The sequence below is a fragment of the Squalius cephalus genome (genome assembly GCF_949319135.1).
Source record: "Squalius cephalus genome assembly, chromosome: 16".
NCBI lineage: Eukaryota > Metazoa > Chordata > Actinopteri > Cypriniformes > Leuciscidae > Squalius > Squalius cephalus.
In genome coordinates, this window is record NC_137137.1 from 15,069,441 (window position 1) to 15,096,688 (window position 27,248).

The 27,248-nt window shown below is 39.2% G+C and overlaps 1 protein-coding gene across 1 annotated transcript in view; it reads right to left on the reverse strand.

Moving 5' to 3' along the window:
* Positions 1-26,865, reverse strand: part of tafa3b (TAFA chemokine like family member 3b) — an 87,475-nt gene extending 60,610 nt beyond the window's left edge. The window contains exon 1 of the mRNA XM_079897685.1: positions 26,269-26,865. The gene's annotated coding sequence lies outside the window, so the exon portion shown is untranslated. The remainder of the gene's footprint in view (positions 1-26,268) is intronic.
* Positions 26,866-27,248: the final 383 nt, after the last annotated feature.

Sequence of the window (27,248 nt, forward strand, 5' to 3'; positions counted from 1 at the left end):
TGCCGATTGTAGTCGTCGATAAGGGAGTGATCCAGGATGTCTCGAGCAGGCACCCAACTCCTCTCCTCCGGAACATAACCTTCCCAGTCCACCAAGTACTGGAATCCGCGTCCCCTCCGTCTCGAGTCCAGAATACGATGTACCGAATATGTAGGTTCCCCATCTACGAGTCGCAGCGGGGGAGGAGCCGGGGCAAGCGGATTAAGATGAGAATGAAACACGGGTTTAATTTTAGAAACGTGAAAGGCGGGATGAATTCTCCTGTACGCTGGAGGAAGGTTGAGGCGGACTGTCACCGGACTAATGATCTTGGTGATAGTAAACGGGCCAATAAATTTAGGAGCAAGTTTATTAGAAACGGAGCGGAGAGGAATGTTCTTAGTAGAAAGCCACACTTTTTGACCAGCGATGTATACGGGTGGCCTAGACCGGTGGCGATCGGCTTTAGCCTTGGTGCGCGCCCCCACCTGGAGTAGAGTCTCGCGGGCTCTAGTCCAAGTGCGGTGACACCTCTGGACGAAGGCGTGAGCGGAGGAGACCGCGACTTCGGATTCCAGGCTCAGAAAAATAGGTGGCTGGTACCCTAAACTACACTTAAACGGAGAGAGGCCCGTAGATGACACTGGTAACGAGTTATGGGCGTATTCCACCATAGAAAGTTGTTGGCTCCAGGATGAAGGATTCTTGGAAACCAAACATTGCAACATTCTCTCTAAATCCTGGTTGGCTCGCTCGGACTGACCATTGCTCTGGGGATGATAACCCGAAGACAGACTGACTGTAGCTCTTAATAATCTACAAAACTCTTGCCAGAATTTGGACACAAACTGAGAACCCCTGTCAGAAACCACATCCATTGGGAGGCCATGTAACCGAAAGACGTGATCAATTACAGTAACCGCTGTCTCCTTGGCTGAGGGTAATTTGGGCAAGGGATTACCCAAATTAATGGGCAAATTAATGGGTAATGTGCCGCCTTCGAGAACCGATCCACTACGGTTAAAACAACCGTCATGCCTTTAGAGGGCGGGAGGGCGGTGACAAAATCTAGCGCAATGTGGGACCAGGGTCTCGAAGGGACAGACAGCGGTCGAAGTAACCCATCAGGAGGTCGGTTAGACGTCTTACCAACGGCATAAACCGAGTAAAACAAAACAAAATCGTGAATGTCGCGAGCCATTAATGGCCACCAAAACCGTTGCTTTACTAAGTGACTAGTGCGAATTACCCCTGGATGACAAGCCACGTTGGGGCAATGACCCCATCGAATGACGTCGGACCGTAATCCCTCCGGAACAAACAACCGATTCGGTGGGCAACCGGGCGGAGGCGTTACCCCTTCTAAGGCCGTCTTGACCTTCGATTCGACCTCCCATACGAGTGTGGAGATAACTACTTTCTCTGGTAAAATGCACTCGGGAGTAAACGGGCGTTCGGATGGATCAAAAATAAGAGATAAGGGAGAGTAAAGTCAAAACATCCGAAAAAAAGTGCCCACTGAGCCTGCCTGGAGTTGAGTCTTTTGGCAGATATAATATATTCAAGGTTCTTATGATCGGTCCAAACGATAAAAGGTACCCCCGACCCCTCTAACCAATGACACCACCCCTCCAACGCTAACTTGACGGCCAACAACTCTCTGTTACCAATGTCATAGTTACATTCGGCAGGTGATAAACGATGGGAGAAAAACGTGCAAGGGTGCATCTTGTCGTCTGAGGAAGCGCGTTGCGAAAGAACTGCACCTACCCCCACCTCTGACGCATCGACCTCCACCACGAACTGACGTGTGGAATCAGGGGCGATAAAGATGGGAGCCGAAACGAAGCGGCTCTTGAGGTTAGCAAATACAGCCTCATTCTCTAGCAACCTCTGAAGCACTTGCCTGACGTGTTAAACGTGTTCCTGGAGAGACGAAGAAAAAATCAATATGTCATCCAGGTAAACATATATGAACTGATCAACCATGTCTCTCAACACGTCATTGACGAGTGCCTGGAAAACAGCTGGGGAGTTGGAAAGACCGAAAGGCATAGCCAAGTATTCAAAGTGCCCCCTGGGGGTGTTGAACGCGGTTTTCCATTCATCCCCCTTCCTGATGCGAACCAAATGATAAGCGTTACGTAAATCCAATTTTGTGAAGTTGGAAGCTCCCTGCAACCTCTCGAAAGCTGAAGACATCAACGGCAAAGGATACGTATTCTTTACCGTGATGTAGTTCAGCTCTCGGTAATCAATACAAGGTCGCAGAGAGCCGTCCTTCTTACCCACAAAAAAGAACCCCGCCCCCGCAGGAGAAGAGGACGGTTGGATGAATTCGGCCGCTAAAGAATCAGAAATATATTTCTCCATGGCCTTCCTCTCAGGGACAGAAAGAGAGTAAAGTTTGCCCTTAGACGGAGACTTACCTGTCACTAGATCTATAGCACAGTCATAGGGACGATGCAGAGGAAGAGAAGCAGCCCGAGACTTACTGAACACTTCCTTCAGGTCCAGATACTCCGCGGGCACGTTTGACAAATCTACTGCCTTCTCCTGTAACACAGAAACAGATACAGACGGACACGCAGAGACAAGACAGGACCCATGGCAGGACTCGCTCCACATAGACACAGAATTAGAACCCCAGTCCACACAAGGGTTGTGCTTCACCAGCCAAGGGTGCCCCAACACAATAGGTGCAACCGGGGAGTCCATGAGGAGGAAGGGAATGGTCTCTGGGGGTGCAAACGGAGTGAACGTGTTGGTCCAACTGGTTGATGCGGCCGTCCACCCGCAGTGCCAGATCGATGAGCCCGTTGAGATGAGGAGGCAGATCCAGCATGTACATTTCTCTCTGAACACGGTTGGCCAGCCCATGCAGGAACATATCCCACTGTGCCTCCTCGTTCCACTTGCACTCAGCCGCCAGAGTGCGAAACTCGATAGAATAGTCTGCCACCGAGGAGCTTCCCTGTTTTAGGTCGGCGAGTCTTCTGGCAGCCTCCTTGCCCGCTACCGCCCGGTCGAAGACTCTCTTCATCTCGGCGGCTAGTGCGTGGAACGAGGTGCAGCATTGGTCTTGGTTCTCCAACACCGCCGTTCCCCACAGGGCCACTCTTCCCTTCAGTAATGTTAGAACGAATGCCACCTTCGATTCCTCAGTCTCGAACGTCTTAGGCTGTAGCGAAAAATGCATAGAACATTTGGTGAGAAACGCTCTACAAAAATTAAGCTCACCAGCATAACTCTCAGGAACAGGTAGGCGTGGTTCTGGACGATGTCCCATCTCAGGTATGACAGGGGGAACGGTCAGTGTGGGCGGCACAGTGGGAGCGTTAAATAGTTGGATCTGCTGGGTGAGCCCGGACACCTGCGTCACGAGCGCTTGGACTGCGCGTCCGGTGTTAGATAGGGCAAAATCGACCTGTTCTTGGCAGAGCTCCTAAGAAAGGAGCTGTAAAAATATATTGAGATGGTTTTTGGTACTTATACCGCAAATATATATTCTTAAGGACATCAAAACCTAAAATAAAACTTCAGAAAGGTGTACAATATGGGACATTTAAGACTGTGTTTGACCAACTAGTAGCTAACCAAGGGGTAGACTAATCAGTTTTACTTTTCCAATTCAAATTAGACCGATCTACAGTACCTTTTTATGTAACTGACTTTAAAAAGTTAAGACAAGTCTTGAAGAAAAAACTAACCTTTAAGACTAGTCTAACCAGTTCATGCAACTAGCCACTAAATTGAATCTAACTGAACTGAACTGAGCAGAATTTAACTAAATCAACAGAATTTAATTAAACGGAACTACACTTATTCTAAGAAGGATTGAATAGAGTCAAAAAGCAAAGGCCAGTTAATCTCCACAAACTGCCAACTGTTTTCCTCAAAAGTCTGGCAGCAAGACTTGAAAAGCAGCACATGAGAGAGAAAGACGATGCTATTAGACAGTTGTGTTCCTTTGTGTGTTTAGTTTGTGACATCTTTACCCCATTAGTTGTAAAGAGCTTTAATTAAACAGTGACTATCTTTTTAGTGCTCCATGCTGCGAGGTAGGCCAATATCGCCTCAGAACATCAAGAACATTGTCATTGCACAAACAGCTCTAAAACACAAAGCATCAGCTGGAAATGAAGCCACAAGACCTGCCTGTAACATCCACATGGGAAAAAAGATCTGATTGTTTTTCAAGGACATTGCTCAACGTACATCTGACAGATCTCACACAGCTGAGGGCACAAACCTATCTCCATTTCATCAGCCGGCATGCTTTTACTGATCATATGTTTAACCCACATGTCAGCCTCAATCTTACAGAGCAAAACCAAACCTCTCTCAAAACAGCGTTTTCAAAATTCCCATATTCACAAAAACGCAATGGTTTCCTTGCCAGCTAAACGTGGTGAATTATGGAACAAATCACAGAGCAGCGCCCCTTATTTCCACCCTTAATAGTGTTATTAGATGCTTCAGCAACCTTCTCACATTAAATCAAACAGAGAGTTCATCATTTTCAGAACTCTGAACCCAAAGGGAAACATTCTGACAATGGAACCATAAACTCAATTCCCTTCAAGGCGTCTTAAAGGAAAGAATAACACAAACCAGGAACTTTCTGATCTCCAACCATTAGATTTATTCCTAAAATGATTGGAATGAGAGGCCATTCACACACAGTTTGTGTGTGTGTGTGTGTGTGTGTGTGTGTGTGTGTGTGTGTGTGTGTGTGTGTGTGTGTGTGTGTGTGTGTGTGTGTGTGTGTGTGTGTGTGTGTGTAGAAGATGTCCTTAAAGAGGGTAACAGGAGAGGATGGCAGAAGACTTGTCCTGAAGCCAGTTGATGGTACTTTAGCATTCAGCAGAGCAGATGTTCTTCATGGTGTGTGGTGACAGGATTATAGATGTGCTGCTTTTGCTAACAAACACATCAAACCAACAACAAGCACGACACTGTTATTGACCAACTCTCACACTAACCCAACCATCACCATCCAAAACTAATAACTCCCACTCAAAAGCATTACAACTGAAACAATACAGTTTAATCATGAGATATAACACAACAAACCATTAAAAGATTAATAAGATTGCTTTTTAAAGTGCCCCTACAACTACAATATTTGAGGGTGGGTCAAAATAGACGTTGTTCGCGGACAGCAAATGAAGATCATAGGCAGACTTTTTGCACTCACAAACCTTTTATTACACACTGCATGAAAGGTAATATTTGAAAAAATAATAATAGGGGCACTTTAAAATTGCTTTAAAATTCCTGAATTTGAAAGATGCAGCAAATAGGATGCAGACTTTGTAATTCTAAGAAAGCAGAATGACTATGGAATGAAATTTAAAGACATTCATATAATTTCTGTAAATGTGATTTTAAATAATACATTAGCCTACCAATGAGCGTCTCATCAAACACGCATCATGGGGTACATTAACGATGATTGAAGACTTCTACACTTCCCAGAAAGGTCTTATTTGCCTCAGAGTCTTCAAAATGGCACCAAAAAAATGAATCGGTCTAGCAAAATGTCAAGTAAATAAAATAAAATGTACAAAAATAACAATACAGTAAACAAAATAAAATTTCTCCTGTTTTTCCAATTTAATTTCCGGTAAAATGTGGTGAATTTGAATCAAATGACAACTCATGAAGTGAAAGCGAGTCAATTCTGAATTTTAGCTAACAATTCCTTTTCAAATAACACAAACTAAAACCAAACTTGTCCCTGCACATCTAACACATGTACACATACAGTACAAATTAACAGAATTAAAAGTTAACAAAACCTGAAGAATGAACAGTAAAGTTTTCTCTGTAAAGTTAAGGTTTTATGCCTGAGCATGACACATAGAGCTTCACTAGTGAACCAATTTTAAACTGCGTGGAAGCTGAGAGTTTTCCTGCTTTATTGTATTATATAATCACATATGGCAATAGAATAGAGCAGGAACGTCTCATGGGAAGCGATGACATTTTTTGGGAAGGTGGCATAATATCAGTAATCTATGCCTGGGCTCCATCTTTTAAAATATTATCAGTTCATTATGTGCTAGTATATCACATCAGCACCCTGATGAGAAGATTGTAAAGAATATTGTAAACTTCACCTGTGACACAGAATCTCTCATTTCGTTTAAATATGACGGTAAATAATGAGACATTTGCCCTCCTGAAACACAAAGTGTCATTTCATGCAATAACCTCTGGCTGATATGATGATGCAACATTCAGAAATGTATCTGGCTTGCCCTCAGTTTCACCGGCTACACAACAAGTACTCAAATCACTAACCAAAACCACCAGTCACAACCCAAAGTACAATGGACCTCAATAGGGTTGCGAACCGAAAACCTTTTGATTTTCAGAGCCAGTTCCAATTATGTTCGGTTCCACTAACGGCTCTCTCCTGTGCGTTTCTCCACAGGTGAGAACGGAACACAATACTGAAAATACTTTGAAAGAGTTTCCTGCACTATTTACTCAGTATGACACAGACAGTGCGACAGGGGTTGCAACCCTAAAAAAAGCATTGCCACCCCATTTTCATAAATATGGATGTAAATGCAGGTTCTATTTAGTGAATCCAAAACATACAATGCAACCAGCACAGTCCAATTCCTGAACAAATAACTTTTATGAGCCAGTTCTTTTTAGTGAAACATCCCTAGGCTTCATTCTCATCTGCATGAGAATGAATTTATGAACAATAAGCACAAAAATTATTATTCATTTGTTATATGGCCGAAGCCTAGTTCCAGTTCATGTATCCAATCAGAATTACAGGTTGAACAAAAAACTGCATGGGAAAAGAGTCCTGCCTTAAAATCATTACATTAGTAATGCACAGTTTTCCTTCTGCTAAATATTAAATATTTAAAGTTTCAGCGGTATAATGGAGTATGTCTGTGTGAGGCTGTTCTATCCATGTGCTCATGTGCTCTCGTATCCTGTTCTAGACAGACACATGGAGGGCACACAGGGGCATAATCCACCCAGAGAAAAGGGTTCTCACCACCACCTGCCCAATCTGGCAACCCAAACAGCAGCGCACAGCTGGGCAGTGGTCTGGTCCAGCCTCTTCATTTGCTTGTTTGAGCTGCTCCTCTTCCCACAGTTACATTTTTACCCTCCTCATTTATGAGAAAACGTGCTGTCCTGCTTTCACCAAACATGTATTACTTTTAACAGCATTAGAAGTAATCTACAAACACTTATTTTGCTGTAGGGCTCAGCTCTAGACAATAAGGTTATTTAGGGATATATGTTGAATGTAATGCATCATGAACATTGCTCAGATGTGACCAGAGATTTATATAACTCTGATTCACTCATTAATATTAAACACTATGAAAGGAACAAGAAAGCACATAAACATTGTACGGCCAGCTAAACCTACATCCTTAATGCTTAATCAAACTGACTAAATCATGTAATGCTTGCTTAGCTTATTTAACATGCTCTCGTGGTCCAATATCTAGAATATCAATTATATCAGCTAAACTCTTTTGTCACTTCAATATTAGTTGTGTATGGAACCTACATGTACAGTACATGTAGGTAAATGCTTTATACTTCACAATCCAGTGTTAACCTGTAATAATAACCTAATAAACTGTTAAAAAAAAAACTTGCAAAGTATATAGGCTAAAAGTATATAGTTTCAAGCATTTATCACTATTTCACAAACAAAAGCAACTTTTTGTTTCCAGAAAAAAAAAAAAAAAAAAAAAAAAAAAAAAAACAACACATATATATATATATATATATTATTTAAAGACACGCCAATGTACACGGATTTTAAGGTTTTGTAACAATGTGTGTGATATACAATAGAAAAGCATTTATCCCTAGACATCATTATAAGACACTGGGAAGAAAAATATTATACTTTCTTATATGTATGTTTGTCTTATAACTTGTAAACCTAGCTAAATACAACTTAAGCTCAAGATCTGTGGCAAACTGTTATCCAGGAAAATGATTATAATTCATCCCTAAAAGAGATAAAATGCATATAGCAATGCACTTACAATGGAAACCAATGGGGCATATTGACCAAAAGGTTTTAAAGCTAGGACTTATTTTTGTTACTGTAAAACACTTATTTTAATCACATTTACCAATCTAAATATCTGATATATAAAATTGTCCTTGTAGAATGGGATAACATTTTAAAGTGGAGTTAGCAGCTTTAGGACAAATTCAAATAATACAGTTTTTCTCAGTCGCTTTGGTGCATTTCTCAGATCAGAAAAGAAATTCTCGAAACTACTTGTTCAACCTCCACATCATCTAGTCACTTGTGCACATCATAAAAGCAGTTTCTCATTCTTTTGAACAAGTTGCGATTGCTTTGGTGCATTCATGCAATTGATTATGTACAATTGTCTGCGGTTTCCTACATTATCAGTTGCTAATGCCATGTTGCTCAAAATGCATTAAATAGTTATCTGTGCAATAGTCTTACCCCTCAAAACATCTAGTCATTAGTTCATCGTATAAGTCATTAAATGCAAAATGGTTGATCTAGTTGTCATAGACTGTCAAGCATATTTTTCTACACATTTCTATTAGACTTTTTGTAAATGTGCTATGAATTGATGAATTATGCAGGCGAATCTTGACTTTCACCAATGAAGAGAATGGAGATCAACCAATGAGAAACCAGTTCTCTGAAATAGCTCAAAGTTGCATCTCATGAACCTTCAATTGGCAAGCATACAGTGCTGCATGCAAAAGCAAAGTTCTGCCTAAGGGGTCTTTCCTCTGCTTGCCTTTCTAATGGTGTATTTTCGCCTTTGTGCCCCTATTTCTTTTTCTTTTCTATATCACAATAATATTGTAAGGTTTTTTTTGTTTGTTTGTTTTTTGTCAGACCACTAATAAAGTTGTAACTGTGAATCCTATCCAGTCTCTTTCAATCAATAACTCACGTACAGTAGTGTGTAAATTTGTACTTTTGAAATGGATATATGGTATACAGAAGAACCGCAGCTTTGTACATTTCAATACAGTAACCGTCATCCAAACTGTTGCCATAGTTTACATCAGGTAATACTAACAGAGTGCAGTGTTTTATTGACAACAACTAAGCAATCTGACTGTCTTATCCGTACACAATGACACAAGGACTTGTCATTCTGATGGCACTGACATGTTCATTGACACAGATATTTACTTTTGAGAGATGGACTAAAGATTTTGAGCAAGAGACTGGCTTTTGCAGGTAATACATGGTGTTTTGCTATTTGTACAAATTGTTTTGAGAAATGCACTTACTGTTTTGCTAATGTCGAGGATGATTCGAGAAATGTACCAAAGCATAGATAGATAGATAGATAGATAGATAGATAGATAGATAGATAGACAGACAGACAGACAGACAGACAGACAGACAGACAGACAGACAGACAGACAGATAGATAGATAGATAGATAGATAGATAGATAGATAGATAGATAGATAGATAGATAGATAGATAGATAGATAGATAGATAGATACCTTCTTGTCATTTTCAGAAATTGTAATTATATTTGAAATAATGTATGGGCAGACACAGCACATATTTAACCAATGAAACGTGATTTATACTATTACTTACTGTCAGAAATGCAATTTATTTAATGATGTAATTATCAGCGAGGAGTAACGTGATGTGATCTTTATAACACATCCAAATGCGTAAGTAAATTGGACACTTTGAGTTCAAATTGTAATTTAATGCCTTTCTCATTTCATGTGCTCTATCCTCAGATAAATGAGGACTCCTCCTGATCCGCATTGATTAACTGGTCTGCCCTGTTTTAATGAATCCAATCATGACTAAGTATCTGTTGGCGAGATGTCTTTGATCACAGATGATCCTCTAATGGAATCTTTCTGATGCGCTCATTCAGTTCTCATCCCTCTTTCTCTCTCGCTCCCTCTCTTTTCTTCCTCGGCGATGGCCCCTGGAGCAGTTGTGTATGGTAAGCTGTCTGTGCAGTTGGAGAAAAAGAAACACTTGACACCTTCTTCTGAAAAATGTGGCCAAATCAATGTTTTATGACCCCTTTTGGCTTAGAGCACATTATGGATTTGGGAAGCCTTTCCTTCAGAGCTTTTTTGAAAACTGTTAGGTCCAATCAAAGTTAACTGCAAAAACACAAGTGAAGCTGCAGAGAAAGATAGAGAGTGACGGGGAGTTTGAGAGGCAGACAGAGAGAGAGAGAGAGAGAGAGAGAGAGAGAGAGAGAGAGAGAGAGAGAGAGAGAGAGAGAGAGAGAGAGAGAGAGAGAGAGGATGTGTTAGACAGAGATGGGCCTATAAACCAAATACAAAATTATGGCAAGTGAAAATTAAGTAACCTAATTTGACCTAATTTTTCCTGAAGGTCTTGTATGCAAATAAAGGCAAGAGAAACGTGATATCAAAAGATCATTTGTTCACCTGACCTATGTAACTTGATAGTTCACTCAAAAATTAAAATCCTATCATCATTTACTCACCCCATGTCATTCCAAACCTACAGGACTTTGGCTAATTTTTGAAACACAAATTAAGATATTTTAATGAAATTGTGATTTATACATAATATGAAAGCTGAATGAATATGCTTTCCATTGATGTATGATTTGTTAGGATAGGACAATATTTGGCCGAGATAAAACTATATGAACATCTGGAATATGAGGGTGCAAAAAAAATCAAAACATTGATAAAATCGCCTTTAAATTTTCCATTTATGATTGTGCTGCATTCACTCACAAAAATAAATGCTATATATATTTACGGTAGTAAATTTACAAAATATCTTCATGGAACATGATCTTTACTTAATATCCTAATAATTTTTGGCATAAAAGAAAATTCGATATTTTTGACCCATACGATTGGCTATTGCCACAAATATACCCGTGCTACTTGTGACTGGTTTTGTGATCCAGGGTCACAATTGTGTCTGTATTATTTTTTAACACTAAAATCATGTTTTCCTCCATATTGTTCACATCTTACATTTAAAATCTACATTTTGGCTGGTTATTTTAAAGAAAACGAGGGACAAATAAAAATGATTTTTGTTGTAAACAATATTATGCCACGAACACTCTTGACTGAGTTTAACCTGAAATATTCTTGTAATCTGATTAAATCAGAAAGATTAGCTGAGAGATGTGGACATCAGAATTTTTTTAAGCGTATAAACCTCATTAATCAATAGGCCTTGCTTCAGTGGTCAATGCCTTGATCTTCTGCCGTGAAAGAATCTGTATCAAAATCAAGATCAGAAAATATCACACCAAACGGAAAACTCTTCAAAGAGATTCTCTTTTCTTCAAAATGAGAAGAGAGGAAAAGAAAGAAGAGGACAGGAGAGGAGAAAATGTGTATGTGTGTGTGTGTGTTGGGGGTTGGGGGGTTGGGGGGGGGGGGTGTTCATGAGTTCTAAAAGAAAAATAATTGTTGGTCACTGCCAGACTGTTAAAACTGAGAGACTGATCCACAATGAGAAATACTTTGAGAAACTTTTCAGGCTTATACTACATTTTTTTAAATGACTTTAAAATGAACAATTGCAATTGCCTCCAGGGGAGAGTCTTATGCAAGCACTGCAGTACATTTATATTACAATAATATACATCCCCTGGAGCAGAGGGAATAATAATTTACTTTGATAGCTAGAGATTGAATATTTTTTAGATGTTTATGTATGTCTGTGTAATTTCATATTAGATATATGGCTCATTGGATTACATTTTTTAATCACAGTTAATCACAAATAATGACATATGTTCATATTACCAGGGGCGTAGCTACGTGGTGGCCAGGGGGGGCCACGGCCACCACTGGTCAAAGCTCGGCCACCCTGCCGGCCCCCCCAACCTCACGGCCCCACCCCCAGTCTGAGGAGGGGTAAAATAAATTTAATTAAAAAAAACCCTCCTGAACAGAAAGGAAGCTGAAATGTATGCATTACTATTTTTTTATCAAGTCATTTGTCACTTACGCTACAAGCCCCATATTAGCAACATGTTGGGCCACGCCTCCATCAACAGTGCAAGACATTACGTGCCTGCATTCTGACAGCGCGTAATGGAGAGTAGCAGCTAGACTAGCACTGGATACCACTAACACGTGAGTAAGTTGGTGATACTTGAAAGCATAATTGAAATGATAAGATTATATTGTTATCTTCTCACTCAGTTTAATGTGTAAGAATGTGTCGACATAGAGGAAGGGTGGCAGAGTGAGTTGAGTAGGGCTGCTGCGTGCTGCTGTTATTTTTGCAAACTTGTATGATTATCTAGCGCTAGCTTGCTAGCTAGCTTAACTAAATTCCGTTACATAGTCAACGCGAGCAACCCGCTCCCGTAGAGTCATAGCACTGAACGCCCGTCTATTTCGCTTCAAAAGCTCGCTTTCGCTTTGGACGCGCGAATGGATTCAAAATGTTCAAGCATCGAACTAGACGCGAATTTGACGCTCTATTCGCGTTTGGTGTAAACGCAGCATAATAACAGGCTGCGATGTCAAGATTGCAATGCTAGAATGTGTGTGTCAGAGAGAGAGAGGCGCGGGCGCGATCGAACAGTGGAAACAAAAAAAAAAACCTTACTCCGTCATTTTGTTCAGGACATCGTTAAACTTATATTTATGTAAAACACAACATTGTGCTTTTGTCAAACTGTAACATACAACTGTCACCCAACCAAAATCACACACACATACACACACACACACACACACACTTAGATGTATACATATAAGCTCGCATAATTTTTCCTCTTCGCCCGCCATTGTATTCAAACCTTCTTCTGTAAACATAATATACTTGAATTAATGTACAATACTTGCAATGTCGCCCCCACCGACAACGCATAATAATAAATTGAATATTGCACTTAAAATGCTATGGTTTACCTAAATAAATTATCGCCTAAATGACAAATTATGTGTCTTTCTGACATTTGCACTAAAACATCCCCGTCTCATGTTAAGGTCCCTAACCCCTTGCATAATCATGACACATCGCACTCGCACATTATCTAAGCAAGCACCCATCCCAATAACATGGATTATCAATAAGACATTATTAGTGTCCATAAGGAGGTTCAATCCATTGTTTATGGCCTGACGAGCCGCGGGAAAACCGCTACTCTGGGTGACGCGGTGCGTGAGTTTTAAAATAGTAGTTTTTGACAATCAAGTGCCACCCCAAATAAAAGACTGGCCCAAGCTGGCCCCCCCAGAAATAATGTCCTGGCTACGCCCCTGCATATTACCTAAGAAAAGTCCCCAAATGAAGATAATTTAAAAGACATAATTGTGCTAGATGAACAGACCATGGGTTTTCAAAGACCACCAGGGGTTTGCAAAGGCATAATTGGAGGATTTTTGAACATCTTTTTCCTACAAAATGTAATTTTAGGGTAGTCAAGTTGTTAACTATTAATTAAAACTTACGAACATAATATAATGTTAACACATTCGTTGATTTTGGAATTTTTACCATTTCATTCTTCTGAAAAATCATGAAATCAAGAGATGAAAAAACGGTTAAATGAATCAAGTAAATATGTTTGCAGATAATACTTTAAAGTCCCCCTGTAGTCAATAATTTGATCCCTTAAAACTCATCTTTGATCGTAAAAATTACATTACAATAGCTTGCATGTAACTCTACAGCCTTGCTTAATTTAGTATACGTGGAGCCATGAATATGAATACCCCCACCCCCACCCCCACCCCCACCCCACATTCATTAGTTTTACTTCAATGAAAGGTTAGATTTTTGTGATTTTTTGGAATGAAAGATCAAAAGCATAAACAATGCAGATTTATTTTCACAGCTTTCTTTGATCATATTTATCAAGGGTGGCAATAATTCTGACCACGACTGGGCGATGCATTTTGAACAGTGCATGCTATTTATTATATATCCCCTATAATATTAATATTATATAGTCTAATTTGCAATCAATGCATTTGAATAATTTATTATTAACTAAAATCTTTTTTTGTTTATTTAGTACACTTAAATCTACGAAAATGCTTTTTCTTTTTCTGCAGTTTCTTTTTACTCAACACTATGAACTCCACCCACCATCCATTTTTTATAGTTAACCAATTGTTTTCCCTAACCACTGTTCCTGTATTGACTGAGTGCTTGACAATATTGTCTGGAAGCCAGCCATGGCCATAAAGAACACTGAATTGAAAAACTGAGATGGCGTGAGTGCTGAAAGTTAGAGAGAGAGGTTGGCTAACGCACTGAAGCATTACATACTGTCCTCTCCTTTTCAGTCTCACTCCTGAACTAAATCCACTAAAAGCTTAAAACTCTTGCCTTCACCCTCCCTTTCCTTTCCTCAAATCTCTCCTTCTTGAGCGCAGCCGAAACCTATTTTCTATCTTTTCCTCTGCGACCTCCCTGACGAACACACCAAAAGAAAAATGTGAAGAAAGAGAGAGTGCTGGAGAAGAAGGAGGAGATAGCAGGTCTCCAGCAGGGATTCATGCATCAATTAATGAGTTGAGTTTGGCCGCAAGTCCACCCAAATCTGCAGCTCATCGCAGTTTGTGTGTGAGTGTGTGTGTGTGTGTTAGCAATGAAATGTGTTACGACTGCCAACAGTAGTATATAAATAATTCAAGTTTTAAAAGTTGAAATGAACGGGTATTCTGTGTTTTCACGAGGAAGACTCCCTAAGTGCCCTTAAAATCAAGGAAGCAGGAAGTTGGCCATCGTAGACAGGAAATTAAAAATGTATCTGCATTAGTCTTGAAACACTAGCTCAACATTAGATGACAATACATCAACATTTATCCTCATCATAAGACTGACTACGCTACAGTACATGAGAACCTCTTACAGAAAACACATTAAATTACACTCTTTATACACATATTTATAGGATTAAAACTGACTTGGAAACTTTTTATCATGACTTCAATATATATATATAAAACATGAACTTCTGCACAATAAAAAAAATAAGCAAGCAATTTGGCCTCTAAATATTTTACAGCCTTTTAACAACTGCAAATTAAGACTTTTTCATTTTCCAGATTCTGACTGCTAGGTTAATCGCAGACCGGATTTTTAAGAGCTGATATTATATGATGCACATTCTGTCATGTCACTGTAGCTGTAGGCCATCCAACAAACCTTCTCAGCGACACACCAGACGAACGGAAGACAGAAAAAGGGGGGAAAAAATGTTTCTCCATTTCCTCTGGTGCTCTTTCTGTTGATGTGTGTGAGCGCTCTAGTCAGAGTGAAGTCAAAGCAAGTCTTGCTGTGTGACATGTCAGAGAATCAGAAAAGACTGGAAAGATACATGGAGGTTTTATCAAACGGCTGCAGATGCGCTGCGAAGCCTGAGAGCAGAGGATGATGGGATATCACCTCACTCTGCCCGGGGATCTGAGCGACGTCAGAGCACTGCATTGTCCAAATTCATTTCAGAGAGCTTAAACAACCCACACACACACACACACCATGTAACTCCATGGCAGTAAATATGGTGTGTCAAATAAGAATGAGAAATTGTCTATGGAGATTTGTAGGGATCTTGCAACAGCCTGTCAACTCTGTGACTTGATTCTCACACAAAATTAAACCACAGAGTTTAGGGGGAAAATAAGTTGGAAGCTATTTGCTTAGTATTTAAGAACAGTGACAGTATGTTTGAAAGCTTGATTCTGATTGGTTGACAGACATTCCGAAGGTGTTAACTAATATTCTATACAGTAACTGCCTGAAAAGGAAATGGCATTTGCCCACATTACAGATCCATATCATTTCACCATAACAAAAGACCAACAAAAAACTGACTGAGAACAGATATGGCACACACACAAAAAATCCTCAAAATTACTGCTAAAACAAAACAAAAAAGTAGCAAAATATGAAATACACAAAAAGGAAGCAAAATAAAATAAAATGTCTTTTAATTATTTTAGGCAGCTGGGCATTAGCAGATACTTTTGATTCCCAGCATCGTCCACCAAGCTGGTAACTGTGTAATCTGTTAGGTCCGCAATGATGAGACGGGTGAACGAATGTGCTGTTAATAACGGTCTCTCATCAGCGTAATTATGGGCTGGTAATCATGAGAACTCTCTGCGGAACGACCCAGAGCTTGAGTCATTCAACCCCATAATGTTATAGGACATCTACATGCATTCAGAGACCTCTCAATGAGAAATAATGAAGTCATCTGAACTCAAATACTAATATACTAATAATACTCATACTAATACTAATAATATTTAGTCACGTCTACAACTCTTATGAGATCAGAATGATAGACGAGCTAAATTACTAGAGCTTTGAGTTCTGAGGAAAGGATGTTGGAAGCCGAATGGTTGAGGATCTATGAGGGTTCAAGCCCAAAGTTTATCACCATTATGCCCTTAAGTAAGAACCCTAACCCCATCGGCATTAGATGTACTGTGAGTCACTTTGAAAGAGACAGGCATCAAACAATAAATCAAGTGATTTGTTAATTAAGACCAGATCATGAGATTAAAGCAATTGTGTGTTTGTAATTAATGAACTGAAATGCCAGAATTCACTTAACTAAAATGACCCAAGCATGCAGTGATGTTACTACTGATATAGCTAAAAATGATCAAATTATTCATTTGGAATTATGCACACACAAGAAAAAAAGAGTGGAAAAATACACTCAATGTAAAGGGGAAAAAAAGAAGGTGAGGGAAAAAAAAGATGATATTCATTGTTTTTTCAGCCCTGAAGCAGAAAGTCGTCTTTCCAGCATGAATTCCCATAACACCCTCACAACAGAGAAAAGACAGAGAGAGAGAAAATGAAAAACTAGACACAGTAAGAGACAAAGAGAAAAACCTAGTGGTTCACTGAAAACAAATTGTTCTGAATGAAAGCTGCATCTTACCAAAATACATGAGAGGAGAGAAAAGGATTGGGAGAAAGATAAGAAAGAAAATAGGGAAAACAGACAGAATGAAACAATGAAGTATTATAGCAAAATAACAATTAAGAAAGAGAGGTACAGTGCGACGCTTAATTGCAGCTGACACAAATCATTTCTAAAAACATTTTGATATTGCCATTTATTTATGGAAATGTTATTTTTCTGAATGTTCTCTGAACATTCAAAAAGTTTGAAACATGTAAAAAAAAAAATGGGAACTTTACTTTTTAATGTTCTCTGAGCATTCTGATTAGGGATTCACGATTTATCAGCCACCATATCGGTATCGGTTCATTTGGCTGTTATATTAAATCCGATAAATAATGGATTATTTCATTCCGATGAGAGACTTCAGATGCGCCATAACACATAGCCATATGGTTTTGAATTGCTTGAAACATTTGGAATCACTTCAAAAACGGAAAATACAGTTAAGTCTGCCATATAGGCTACATAAAATTATAATGAAAACATTATAATTGTGTGCTTGGGACATAGCTTTTAATGGTGAGTCTTTTGCTTTAGTAAAGCTTCCAAAAACTATATACAATTTGGATTTAGATTTATTGGCCAATATATCAGTTATCAGCTTTCAAATATAAAGAATTATCGGTTATCAATATCGGGCAAAAATTTTATATCAGTGTATCTCTAATTCTGATAAGTAGTAACATTAAAAAAATGTTAGACAAAATGTGCAACTAAAATGTTTCAGAAAAAAAGCATTCCATGAACAATGTATAAATAATGTTTTATTTAATGTTTTAAAATTTTTAGAACCTCAGATCAAATAAATCAATATTCTATTAATGTTACTGGAGGAATGTTTGCTCATAACCTTGAGAGAACCTTGCCAGAATGTAAGCCAGAGTTCAGCTGGGTTCAGAGTTCAGAGTTGTTCCCTGTTAGCTAGTTTGCTATTTGTTACAGCTTGACTGAGTCTAGGTAAGTCCAGTGAAAACCTCAAACTGAATGATTGATGGCCGTCACACACGTGTTTGTCCTAAAATAAACCTCAAAGTGGATCCATTCTTAAGCATCATCCTTCAGCAAGCCTTCACCACTGTTTGATTTAATTCTGGCTGATCCGTTTATGTGTGTTAAAGGGGTGGTGTAATGCCCCTTTCACAAGATGTAAAATAAGTCTCTGATGTCCCCAGAGTGTGTATGTGAAGTTTTAGCTCAAAATACCCCACAGATATTTTTATATGGAAAAATGCAAAAACGCACCGTTTTGTGTCTGTTCCTTTAAATGCAAATGACCTGCTGTTCCCATCACAGAGGGCGGAGCTTCAACAGCTTGCACTCACACAGACATGCACTGAAAATTTCAAAAACATTTGGCCTTTTATGTTCAAACCTTAGTCAGACAATGATGGAGAGACTCGAGAAGAAGTGACAACATGTAGACAACATTTCTGAATGGTTAGTTGATGAATTTATGTAGCTTATGTACAGTTATCTTCTAGTCATCGATTAGCATATTCTGTCTTGATAATTTATAAATCGTGTTCCAGGAGTCAGGGTTTATGTAAATTCTAGGGTTGGTGATGTCACTAACCCGGGAGGAATGTTGTGTAGTCCCTACCAGCCGTTTGTTGTAGTCCTTAAAAAGCTATTTCTTTAAAAGCAAATATCTCTCTTTGCTTTGAACTTTGAGCATTGTAACTTTGCAGATGTTGTTTATGCTCAAACAACAACATTACACTAAAGATAGAAAAGTAATCAACCACCCCTTAAAGGGGTCATAGACTGGATTATTTTATTATTTTATGTTTCCTGGGGTGCCCTTATAATGTTAGTATGATTTTAACATCAAAAAATGTCATAATTTATAAATAAAAGCCATTTTTACAAGCCTGATTTTAGCCTCTGATTTGAAAGCTCTGTTTTAAGGGGCGTGTCTGTTGTGAGACTTCAGTGTAAACGCCCACTGCTGTGATTGGCTGACATGTTTGCATATGAAATAGCTAGTATTACATGTGGAACTCGCTCTAAAACTTTTACTACATTTTTACTATTACAGCTATCGAGATTAAAGGGATACTTCACCTCTGTAAAGATGAATGTGTATTTAAAATGGGTCATTTATGTAGAAGAAATGTGAAATTATTTTTGAATTTGGAGCTTTCTAGACTGAGAAAAGCCAGAAAATGTATTTTTGGCTCATGTGGATGAAAGACAACAACTCCCAGAATGCACTTGCTTCGCTGCCCTAGGAGGCCACTCCCAAGGCACGCCTACCGGTAAGAGAGCGCTAGGCTACTAGTGAGTCTCCGTGACGAGTCTCCCCGGGATTTTGAGATCGCCCAAAATGTCCGGGATTCGGCTTTTGTGTTCTACAGTCGCCATTCATTATGTTTACTGTGGCGAGCAGGACGAGACTGAGGGCTGTGGGAGAACGATGAGAGGCCAGTGGCGTGATTACTGATGAGCGACACCTGTGAGACGCACCGGTCTCGTATCTCTCACGGAGGAGCGGGAATTTTCTTAGCAATGTTAAAACGCACATCAACCGATCACTTGTTTAGCGTGAATGACGAATCCATATCATTGCAAAGCCTGCGCCGAAATTTACCAAATAATCCACATTGAAATACACTGAATACAAACAAATAATGCACTGTTGAGACATTCACATTGTTGGGAAAAAACAACCCAATATCCTAGCATTAAGATCGTTTGGAAGGGAATGGTATTATTGATCCTGTATCGATCTTTTCTCGTTCTCATGTCACTGTTCACTATCGCTCCAGTGGGCGGGGCCAAAGCTGAAGTGTGACGTCACAAGTCTCCACTTTTTAGATCCTGTCCTTTGCTGGCCATGGTTTCAATAAAAACCATTGTTTTTGGAATAACAAGAAAGTTTTGAGTTTTGAAACTTACAGGGTATTTTTATAGTATAATGAACTCTTAAAGGGATACTTCAGGATTTAGCATTAAGCTTTGTATTAGTAGAAAACCTGTAGTATTTTCGAATTACCATGCTTTCCACCCTCATATCCCCCTGAGACAAGAGATTTATGTATTTTTTGTCTGGAAAAAATCCTCCGATGACGCAAAAATCGTCATTTTGCGTCATCGGAGGATTTTCTGTCCAGAGGCTAAAGACTACAGCCAGTAGAAGGAGCTGTTCCGCATGTTTTCAGCCCGCCCATACAGGGTGGGATCTCACTCACAGAATGTACACACAGTCAGCCGTCTTTCTTTGGAAGCTAAGCTAGCAGGCTCTTGTTCTGTGGAGAAAGCTGAATAGTAGGAGAAAGCTGAGTATTAGGAGAAAGCTGAGAAAGTAGGGGTTACCATCCTCTTTTTCCCTGACTTGTCCGGCGGGCGAGATGGTTCAAAATGTCCGGGATTCGGCTTTTGCTTTCTGCGGTCGCCATTCATACATGCACACCTCTTGTTTCAATCTAACTGAATTCATTCCGATTGGTGAATCTGAATGTAGTGTTTACATGAACGCTAAACAAGTGATCGGTTGATGTGCGTTTTAACATTGCTAAGAAAATTCCCGCACCTCCGTTGCGAGACCGGCGCGTCTCAGTAATGACGCCACCGGCCTCGCGCCGTTCTCCCGCGGCTGTCAGCCTCGTCCTGCTCGCCACAGTAAACATGATGAATGGCGACTGTAGAACGCAAAAGCCGAATCCCGGACATTTTGGGCAATCCCGAAATCCCAGGCAGATTCGTCACGGAGACTCACTGGTAGCCTAACCTTGTTTTAAACTGCGCTCTCTTACCAGTAGGCGTGGCCTCCTAGGGCAGCGAAGCAAGTGCATTCTGGGAGTTGTTGTCTTTCATCCACATGAGCCAAAAATACATTTTCTGGCTTTTCTCAGTCTAGAAAGCTCCAAATGTAAAAATTTCTTCACATTTCTTCTACATAAATGACCTATTTTAAATACACATTCATCTTTCCAGAGGTGAAGTATCCCTTTAACTGTCAAAGGATCAAGGAACATTTGAATTCTCAATCTATGACCCCTTTAAGTGAAAATTCACATCAGACAGTGGGTTTGCTGTAATTAGGCTCAGAGGTGCTTGTTTTGCCTGAATTCTGGCAAACAAGATCAGTAGCCACAGCATCAGGGACCTATAGAGTGAAACTCAGCCAGAAGCACCATATACAAACCCACTATGATATTCAAACTAGAACACAAGTGTATAGATGTATCCAGTTATAACACACTTGACAGATAAAGGGACAGAGCGGCCATACATAAGGTGTGCTGATCTGAACATCACTCAAACAGCAACAGCAACAGCAACAGTGAATGGCTATAATGAAAAAAAAAAATGTTTTCCTTGTGAAATAAAAATAATTTTATTTTGGATTTCTACAATAAATAATTTAGTTTACAGTAAGTTAAAGCTTTAACTTAATAATAAATAGAAATAGGTCATACGTATAAATGAGCGCTATACAGTTACAGAAAAAAATGTACCTTTATTCAGCAAGAATTAAAATGATCAAATGTTACAGTAAAGACATTTGTAATGTTACAGAAGATTTCTTTTTTTTATATAAATACTGTTCATCAGAGAATCCTGAAAAGAATTTCCATGTTTTTCACAAAAAGCTTAAGCAGCACAACAAATGTTTTCAACATTGATAGTAATAATGAATGATTCTTGGGCAGAAGATCAGCGTATTAGAATGATTTCTGAAGGATCATGTGACACTAAAGACTGGTGTAATGGCAGCTGAGAATTCAGCTTTTGCCAAAACAAGAATGAATTACATTTTAAAATATATTAAAATAGTAAACAGTTATTTTAAATTGTAATAATATTTCACAACCTTACTGTACTGTAATGCTGATCAAATAAATGCAGCCTTGGTGAACATCTTTCAAACACAATAAAGAACAGAGACTTCTTTCAAAAACATTAAAGTATATTTAAAGGTAGATAATAAGTTGTTTGTTAAAATTTCAAGTATCAATCACAAAATAGAAATGCCTCGTAGTATTTATTTATATCTGAATACATTTTAATGGTATAAAATGAAGTGATTATGTTTACAATGCTGGTGTTCCCAGCATGCACTGGGTATGCATAGTTAATAAGTTTCCAAGTTTTCACTGTATGTCCATTTATTTGCACAGTTATTTTGTTAAATGTTAAGTAGCGTCCATTTCCACTCAAAATGACCTGTTAATACTAAAAAATGTATTATATGTTGAATTTAAATTAGATTCTCATTCACTTTATAGTCGACTTCAATTTTATAACATTAACATTTACTATAAAAAACAGCAGCAATGTGATTAAGCGGAGATCAAATGCAGACTTTGCTGACATCTCCTGCTTCTAATTTCTCTCCCGAGAAAAAGACTCACACAACTTCACATCACTGTGCCAAACATACCAAAATCTGCAATGAAATGTCTGATATTTCAGTATGAACACAATTATTCATCATTGAATTCTCCCAAGACCAAATGTTTTTGGGATGCTATATACTCTTTCATTTTAAAGTTCTATGCTCTTACTATACATGTATGCCGCATCTGCGTCTAGTTTTGTTTTTGTTTCAGGAGAAACACTTTGGATAAAGTTGAAACTTAAATGAAGCATAACTGATAACTCCATCAAGTCTCCTGAGCATAAAAGAGTAGCATTCTCCTTTGGTTATTTCTGTTTTGTTTGTTTACCTGTTCTTTTTTTTAGGCAGTTATTTTAGCAGTCGCTCACTGTAAAAAATAAAGATTCTTTCAACCAATAAATACTTCAACCTACAAACACACACACACGTGCTAACACACAACCTCTCCACCCAGCTCACCCTGTGACTGAGCAAGTCATCCATTTAATGTATACGCTTCACCTCGGGAAACACTGGGGGTCACTTACTCTCTATTACTTTCTTTCTCTCTATCTCTTGATTCCTGCAGAGGCTGTGTCATGACAGTAATGTTAATCTTGTCCTGTGAGACAGAAATGATGACCGAATGAAAGAAAGGAGGGCGAGACTGCAGTAATAAAGTGCTCTCTATCTCTCTGTCTCTCAGCCAAGGTCTGGTAAACTCTGAGGTGAAGAGTGAAGCTGTGGTCATCCCTGCCCTTAGTTTCTCATTGGGAAATCATCTCCGTGTGATTCCACATGATGGGATCATAATGTAGGATGAGGTTTGACGCAGAGAGTGTTTGTTTTTGTGAAAGGTGCAGATTTCATCTGTCTGGTGTTTTGTTATTCTCTCATTAATCAACACTTTGGCAGACGGCTCAGCTGCACACAAAGCAATTTACTGAAAATAACCAATCCCCAATATGAGAGCCATGAAACCTTCATGCATAAATATTCAGAAGTTTCGAACTTCTCCATTCTTTCTTCCAAATTGCGAAATTACCTTCTAAACAACACATTTTGTATAAATAATTCTGTTTAATCAATCCATTTACAACCCATTTTATGAAGGCATATCAATGTATATAAACTTGCAAATTCACCATTTACGGAAAATTTGAAAACTAATGCATAAAAAATTGACCTCATTACAACTATAGACCATATCTGCCAAATAAACTGAACACTTCCTCAATTCTACCTACAGTCATCACACTCAAGTAACTGCAGATCCACAACAGACTGTTCTGCCAACGTTTTGACAGCATTGTCATGTTTATTTAATAGTTGATAGTCATTCATTTTATATAACTTCCTATTCAGACGCTGATGCCATAAAGTAAAAAATCAAGTAATCATTTTCTTCATTTTTCATTGCACTCCAAACACATCAAAGAAATGTTATATAGTATTTCATCACTTTATGAGAGGAGAACAGGTGCAAAAACTCATTAATTTTTTTAAGTACAATCAACTTGTAATTCAACTTAAATGACAAGATTAACTGATTTTAAAAATGATTATAATTTCTGAAAAAAAGTTGAAAATTGCTTAACTTATTTTGATGAGTTAAAGCAATGTAAGAAAATATGTTGTCATAACTTGTTGATCATATAATTTTTTACAAATGTAAATGTAACTTATTTTAGCACTTTAAAACTGGACTGACAACTGTGTTCTGCTGCTGTGAGTGGATAGTCACACAAGCACAATGGCACAAACATATAATTACACACACTGGTTCTCTGTGAAGGCTTTGATGAATTATTCACACCTCACTCGATAAATTAGTGGGACTGAACGAAAAGGGTCTGGTCAGCTGACTACACTCAAATCATTTTAACTGAAACCCAAACCAGCTGCAGAAACCCGAGATTCCCGCTCTGACCCAGACATCAGCCATTCCAACAAGTAACAGTTATTTGTCACAGTTAATAGCCTGTGAAAACACACACAATAATGCAGCCAGACATCTTAATAAACACAAACACACACACAATGCACGTGCAGTAATGAGATAATGAGAGAAAAATAAGCAACAACTAGCAGCTAACCAAAACATTAGCATTACAAACAAATTCTTGGCAAGAAAGATAAACATAATTAAGAAAAAGAGAATGATTATGAATGGAAATAAATATTTCAAACCAGGTTTAGGGCATTAAAACTACACCAGGCTCTTAAAGGTCTCCAAATGTTCCACCTCAGATGGAAGTCAAATGTAATTAGCACATTCTCTCTCTTTCTCTGCCCCTCCCTCTCTATGATGTCTTTCTCTTTCCTGTCAATCAACAGGCTAATTAAACTTGCTCTGGGTGTCAGGACTGGCAGATCACTGCATTTGACAGACACACACCGCCATTGCCCCTTTTCAACCATTGGCAACGTCTTTCACATCCATCCTGTGAGTGAGAATGAGTTTATCAGCATAGCAAGGCCTGTCCCGCATGAAGTGCTCGGGTTGAAACACTCTCACACTAACAGTAGATCCAGGACCTGCACACAACAGAGCAAAATCAAATAAACTTCTACATTCAGCTGTGATTCACAAAGGATTATTTCAGCAGCCAGTATCAGCGGGGCATCTGTGTGTTCCTAAGCCTTTTGCTCCCGACAACATCCTCCCTCACAGCAAACACATAACCAGCTCTGTTAGAGGAGAATAAATGCGCACTGTGGCCTAAAGGGAGATATATCAGCCAACCACATCAGCCAAGGCAATGCAATTACTGCGCAAATTATAGTTCCAACTACAAATTCATATGGCCATATTCAGCAGTATTCATGTTTTCCCCTTTCTTTTATCTTTTCCAAAGTGATGTGGATGATTTATAAAACACTTTATCTTAATTGGTGCAATTTACTGCAAAAACAATTTAAAAAGAAGTACTGGAAATACGACTCTATATATACGATATACAGTACTGTGCAAAAGTCTTAGGCACGTTAGTATTTTAGCATGTAGGTTTGTTCAAGCATCTTGGAAACGTTGCCACAGTTCTTCTGGATTTAGTCTGTCTCGTTTTTTTCTGTTTCTTCATGTAATCCCATACAGACTTGATGATGGTGAGATCATATCTCAATGTGGAGTGCCAGCTGTTGTAAGACTCCTTGTGCATACAAAAATCTCACTGGATTATTACAATTAATGGCAAAAGCAATGTTTGAAAATGTAAACTGATATTTCCTACTGACACACTACAGCAAAATATATAAATAACTGACTTAAAACCATTTTTGTGGGGGTGAAAATACTAACGTGACTAAGACTTTTGCACAGAAGTGTACGTGTTTTGTCATTAATGATAGCTGAATCGTTTCAAACTGTTTATTTGAAAGGAAATGATGGACAAAATGATACGGACTTGCCATCAGTAGATTACTTGAGTGAGTTGGTGGCCGTATGTGCGTGACGGCGCATCTAGATGCGCGTGCCCTGCCAGGCTCCGTGTACTGGGACCGGAGACCTTTACTCTGTTCCCAACCAGGGTAAGCTGATTTACTGGGGTAAGCCTGACTTTTACATGGCATATACTGTTAATGCGGTAAGAAGACAAGCACCGTCAACACACACACCCTCGCTCTCCCGCGCGCGCACACGCAAACTCATCAAGCTGAGTTGCCCTTTTTACTCTATAGTATTACTTCTTAACCACGCTTGACACAAAATAGTCCAGCTTTAAAGCTCCAAGGGCGATTCTCGGGTTTACACACAGACTATAGCCTACCTATTAAGTTTCAGTGACCCGCGTCCGGTCACGATCCGAATGCATGACTCACTGAAGCAATTGTCATGGATCACTAAAACAGGCAATACCCGTTTATTTTACTCAATTGATCAATGATTTTTAACTCAGTGGAATACTAAACACAACCTTATTCTTCTTTGTGGACATCTTGTGAGGGGGAAAAAAACATTTAAGCAAATCTAAGTGTCAATTTCTGTCAAAACAAAATAAATAATGAAAGCTGCATACCTGTTAGTGCGGTGGTCCGGATTATTGCCCAGCAGGAGAGAGGGGTCTCATTGCCCTTCCATTATGAGTTATTCCATCCACGAACCGGAGAGGCTTCAACAATCCGCACCAAAGGATCCCTCCTATATCTACTATGTCAGAGAGTGTCAGAAACCCACAAATACAGAAAAGAAGTTCAGTCCTCTGATCACAGAAGCGCCCGATGTCCCTGCAGGGCGTCCGGGTGCGCGGAGACGCAAAGTTCCTTCTCTCGCAGCGTCTCAGATCTTCATCTCAACTAAACGGAGAGCGGTGTGAAACTTCACATCAGAGCTTTAGCTTCTGGTTTAAAAAGCACAGAGATGTTTCTAACGGAGCCATCACCCCACGTAGTGTCCTGTTGGGCTTGTTTTCACGGTGTTTGTCCGCGCATGGAGACGGTGCACGCTCTGTGCAGGATCTGCCGGTGCTGAAGGCAAAGGTCTGGAGCGCTGTGCTGCGCCGACTCGATCCCTGCGTGCTCTCCAGGGATGTCAGAAGTAACCCAACGCACAGTGAATCAGCGCCACACAGCGGCGTGTGTGACAGCTATCCTGCCAACCGGTTCCTTTATCTGTTCTTTTTGAATATTTTACAGGTTCATCTGAGTGGCATTAGACTTAGCTAAACCTGCTATTTAAACGCACCTGATAACTACATACAACTACTACATTTAACAAGAAAAAGCTGACATCAACTACAATGTGTTAAATAGTGAAACTTTTCTTAACACATTAACAAACATTCAGGTCACACATTAGTTTAGGGTCCATTTCTCACTATTAACTAGGACTTTGCCTCAGTAAACTCCTAATTACTGCTTATTAATAGTTAGTAAGGTAGTTGTTAAGTTTAGGAATAGGGATGTAGAATGCACATATTATTATGTGCTTTATAAGTATTAATAAAAAGCCAATATCCTAGTAATATGCATGTTAAGCAAGTTAAAAGTGAGTGTTGAC